We start from the raw sequence: 5,713 nt of genomic DNA, 5'->3' as shown, positions 1-5,713 counted from the left end.
CAGGCAGAGGGCCATTGCTCTGGTGAGTGTTACCAGGAGACAGGATTGTCCTGGCTGGTGGGGTAGTAAAGGTTCGTCAAGGGTGTTAAAGGCCACTCCATCTGTTCCCCAGGAAAATGGAAGTCCTTCACCAAGGAAGGAGTTTTAAGTGGCCTCTATGCCACTGCTGAGACAGGACAGCAGGTTCCTGTGGTATCTTACTCAAGCTTGCACAGGTCCACTGCTGAGTCATTCACTGCTCCCTGCTGTGGAGCACTCGGCCTGCAGGCTTCTGTCTTTGGAGTTGGGAAACCGGCCTCACTCCAACCTCCACACTCTGGTCGCTGTTCTGCGCTCTTTGCCCACAGGACAAGCCTGCCCCACTCCCCTTGTCAGCCCCAGGTAGTCAGGCAGCAGCAACAGACATACAACACAAGTAAATCACACCCGCACAGCCTTTGCAAACCCAATTCACGTCTCATTCAGGACTGTCCCAGGTGCTTTGCAGTCATTCAGTTGCCACGCTCCTATGAACAGGAGAGGCCTTCCCTGTCTTGCTCATCACTGGGTCCCCAAGACTCTGCCCGGCATATATTAGATATGCAATAATCATATGTTGAATTATTAACCCTATTTTGTGGATGAGAGAACCAAGGCAGAGTGGTTATTATTTGCCAAAAATCAGACAGCTCTGAAGTGGCAGAGCTGGGATTTAGAGCCAGGCACTCTAACTCCAAAATTCATGCCTTCAACCCCACTATGTTCTGCTTTTTAATTAACATAATGTCAGCCGGGCACGGTGGCTCCTGCCTGTAATCCCAGCACTTTGGGAGGCTGAGGCAGACAAATCACCTGAGGTCAGGAGTTCGAGACCAGCCTGGCCAATGTGGTGAAACCCCGTCTCTACTAAAAATACAAAAATTAGCCAGGTGTGGTGGTGGGTGCCTGTAGTCCCAGCTACTCAGGAGGCTGAGGCAGGAGAATGGCTTGAACCTGGGAGGCAGAGATTGCAGTGAGCCGAGATCACGCCACTGCATTCCAGCCTGGGTGACAGAGCAAGACTCCATCTCAAAAAACAAAAATTAAAATTAAAAGCCGGGTGCGGTGGCTCATGCCAGCACTTTGGGAGGCTGAGGTGGGTGGATCACGAGGTCAGGAGATCGAGATCATCCTGGCTAACACAGTGAAACCCTGTCTTTACTAAAAATACAAAAAAATTAGCCAGGTGTAGTGGCGTGCACCTGTAGTCCCAGCTACTCAGGAGGCTGAGGCAGGAGAATGGCATGAACCCAGGAGGCAGAGCTTATGGTGAGCCAAGATCGTGCCACTACACTCCAACCTGGGTGACAGAGCAAGACTCCTTCTCAAAAATAAATAAATAAATAAGTAAATAAATAAAAATAAAAATAATGTCAACCATTTCCTCAACTTTTCTTTTTCCAGGAAAGCATTTCCAAACTTTTTTCTTACATAGGTAATAAGAATCACATGACATAAGTGGCACTTGTATATGGCCCTGGAATATAGTCTCATCTCACTGAAGCCTCATCAGAACCTCTACAGCATAAGGCTCAGAGAAACAGTGGTCTTTCCTGCCCTGTTCATTGTGTACCCTCAAAGCCAAGCCTGGTGCATAATATATACACAATTAATATATGTTGGACGAGTTACATTTACAGATGTGGAACTGGGATTCAGAGAGCTGATTGTTGACAGAATCAGTAAATGACAGAGCCCTGATTTGAAACTGGTCACTCTGTCCCCAAAGACTATTTCTATTGCATCATGCTGCTTGGCCTTTCTGGGTTTCAGTTTCCTCACCAGTTAAATAGGAATCCCAAGGCTCCTTAGAGTGTTTGTCGTGACAAAAGATATAATGGAAGTTAAGGTGCTTTGCGAAGAGGAAGGGGACACATGGGTTGGGGGGGGTCTTTCTTGTTTCCTTCACTGAGGCCTCTGCAGGGCCTAGTGCGGGAGAGGAGCTAGGGATGCTGCAGTGAGAGAGAAATGATGCCTACAGGACATGAGTAAAATTGAGATGGATGGATGGACAGATGGATGGATGAGTGGATGTAGGGATAGCAGATGGATGGATGGGCAGGTGGGTGGACAGATGAATGGACAGATGGGTAGATGGATGGATGGATGGATAGATGGATACATGGACAGATAGTGTCTTAGTTCATTTTGTGCTGCTGTAACAGAATATCACAGGCTGGGTAATTTAGAATGAACAGAAATTTATTTGGTTCATGGTTCTGGAGGGGCTGGCATCTGGTGAGGGACTTCTTGCTGCATCACAACATGGTGGAAGGCAGCTCATGGCAAGAGAGAGCAAGCAGGTGAGGAACTCACAATAACAACCCATTCCCACGATAATGGCATTAATTCATTAATGGGGCAGAGCCCCCATGACCTAAGGCCTCACCTTGTTAAGGCCTCACCTCCCAATACCTCCACATTGAGGAACAAGTTTCCAACATACAGACTTTGGGGGACACATTCGAACCATAGTAGATGGAAAACTAGATGGGTGGATGGAAGGGAGATGGATCGCTTGGTGGATAAGCGAATGCAAGGATGATGATGGATGGATGTGAAATAGACATTACTGTACAGTGTGGTCTCAGGCTGGTATTTTAGTCTTTATCCAGCAGAGGGCGCCAAGGCTCCAATAATTGGCCTACGCTGGAGGTTCTCTGCAGTAGAAAACCACCTGCAGGAGAGCACACCTGAAATCAGAAGCCGGCCCGGCCTGTAGCTTGTGGGCAGCTCAGGCAGGTGATAGGTTTAGGACACAAAGGACCAAGTTAGAGTCCTGGGGTGCAGGGGCATAAAAAACACAGGTTTAGGGCGCGGTGGCTCACGCCTGTAATCCCAGCACTTTGAGAGGCCGAGGCAGGCAGACATTCGAGTCCAGGAATTCAAGACCAGCCTGGCCAACATGACGAAACCTCATCTTTACTAAAAATACAAAAATTAGCCAGGTGTGGTGGCATGTGCCTGCAATCCCAGCTACTCAGGAGACTGAGGCAGGAGAATCACTTGAACCCAGGAGGCGGAGTTTGCAGTGAGTGGAGAATACAACACTGCACTCCAGCCTGGGCAACAGAGTGAGAATCCATTAAAAAAAAAAAAAAAAGCACAGGCTTAGGGACAGACCCTGGCATCTCCCTCCTGGAATGGGGCCTCAGGGAGAGTACTTCACACCCTAGAGTCCAGATCCCTTTTGGGGAAATAAGTGCGCCTTCTGGGCTTGTGGTGAGGATAAAATGAGATGCACGAGAGGGAAAGTTTGGTATGCTGGGGGCCCTTGACATAGGTCAGGTATCTGAGTCTGAGGGACTTGCATGACTTATTCTAGGCCACCCAGAAAGTGTGAGATGAGAAGTAAAGACAGTCTCTGAAGCTCCAAATGAGATTTCTATTAAAATAGAGAAAATTCTATTAGAGTAAAAGTGGTTCCTGGGGAATCAAGACAATTTGTGGGGTCGGGGTTGCGGCTCTGAGGCTAGAGACGATTGTTGGAAACCCTGGGAGACTGAGTTACATCCTGAGCCCATCCTGCCGCCTGGGGCGGATACCAAATATGCACTTAGCACCCGACCAGGAGCCCCAGGTGCAAGCCGATAATGTTGGAAATTATCATTTTAATGTGAACTTGACTTGCACCTCCCACAGTGACTGGATGTGAATTTGCCATCTTAACACAGTGTTTCAGGAGGCTGAGTTTTTCCTTTGGCGTTTATTCTATGTGTTGCTGTCACTCCTGGTCCCTGCCAGGGATTTATCGCAGGGACCAAGCCTGGTTTGAATTACTTCAGAATGAGCTTGTCGGCAGGCAGCATCCTGTAAAAGAAGCCAGGCCCAGTTCCAGACAGCTTCAAACAATAAGCAGAGAAAGCCAATCTCAGGTTTCCCGGAAGCAAGTGGCTGTGCTGAGTGGAGGGAGGGTCCAGCCCAGAGCACAAAACAGCAAACTGGCGTTGGATGGATAGCTGGTGCCCTGGCTTGGTGAGTGCCAGCCTGGAGACTGGGAGAGGGACCCAAATTTGGGAGGCAGACAGTACTTTCAGTTTGCCCTTTTTCTTCTCATAAGGCAGTGTTCAGAACCTGCTGAGGAGCTGCAGGCCAGTATAGCCTTGAGCAGGACAGACCCACTGTGGTCTAAACCCACTCCTGGTGGGGCTGCCGCCTGAGACCACCTTTGTGTTTCAGCCGCCCCCAATGTGGTTCACCCAGAGTGAGCTAACACCCTCTGCCACCTGGAGGGTTTGCCTCCTCCACCTGAAACACTTGGCCCCAGCTCCCTGTCCTGGGCTCAAACGTGGTCTTTGCATTCATCTCTGATAAAGTTCCCCTGGGAGCATTCGCTCATTAGTCCGACTTGTTGAGTCTCATGCCTTCGTGCATCTGTGGGCTCAACGTTTTCTGATCTCCTGCTCTGCGCCAGCTCTGTTTTTGATACTGGTGAGACAAAAGAGACTGCTATAACCTGAAGGGAAAGGCAGAGGTTTGCAACCTGGTGGAGGGTACGAGGCACAACAGGAGGTGCGAACAACCGGCTTTGGAAGGGGATCCTGTGGTCTGGCGAATCCTATCCCCACTATCCTCATACATGGTGCAGGTTGATGAGCTTGCCCTCTGTGACCTTATCCCAATCTCCAGCTAAGTGGTGGAGTGAGACAAAAGCAACAGAGGGCAGGCTGGAGAGGACCTGCAACTGACAGAGAGCCAGCAGCAAAGAGCAAGGAGCAGGTGGAAGAACCCAGAGACCTGTGAGCAGCAATGCAATGAGAAAGGGAGTTGCATTTGTCAGCGGAGCTCCTGCCAGGATCCTGGAGGGCACCGGCTGAGAGTTTGCAGTCTAGTGCACTGTCAAATTATTCTTCATGGCCCCAGTGCTATTCCACAGTGGACAGGCATATGCAAGCGTATTTCCAAAGGCCCAGGAAGCTGAGAGGCCAAAGAAAGAGGCTGACATATCCCCTTTCTCAGAAGAAACATTTCAGAGGGACTCAAAGAGAAGCCATGTCCGAGAAACAAGCTGGTGGATTCCCGAGCCATTCCCTCCCAGACCCAGGGCTTATCTACCATAGGGAAGGAATGTGTACGACAGTTATAGGGAAAGGCAAGAATGCTCTGTGAATCTGCCTAAGGACAGGATTTAGGGTCAAGTTTGTTTTGACCTAAAGGCAGGATTTATGGTAAGTAGTGCTCTTACACAAGGAATAGTAAATAAAGTAGAAATCTTAGAGGCCTTCCTTGACTGGGGTTAATCAGAAGTCATCACGTCAAATTAACATCTAAAATGGAGCAGCTTTAGCCCCCAACAAAAGGCCAAACAAGGCAGACCTGGCACAATGTTTGCAGCCTTCACCACAGGCTGGAGGCGGGGCCAAATGCACAGAGCCGACACTAGGCTGTGGAGACCTGAGGGCCCTGGGGACTCCCCTGTGCAGAGTTCCAGGGCAGTGGGGTGGGGAAGGAGGCAGCTCCTCCTCTGTGCTGATAAACCACCAGTGGGGCACCCCACAGGCAGGCCTGTCACACCTTACTCTGACATCTGGGGCTACCCTCTGGGGGCTTCGTGCTTCCTTTATGACTGTGCCACCTGTGATGTGCCTGCCCCCTAGAGCTGGCTCTAAAGGCTCAGCACTACCACACCTCCCACCCTGAAAATGCCAGGCCCAGAGCTTTTGGTCAGAATCCGACTCTGACATGGCCCCTAGTG

Source organism: Papio anubis, chromosome 12 (genome assembly GCF_008728515.1).
Source record: "Papio anubis isolate 15944 chromosome 12, Panubis1.0, whole genome shotgun sequence".
NCBI lineage: Eukaryota > Metazoa > Chordata > Mammalia > Primates > Cercopithecidae > Papio > Papio anubis.
Note: the sequence above shows the minus strand (reverse complement) of the source record.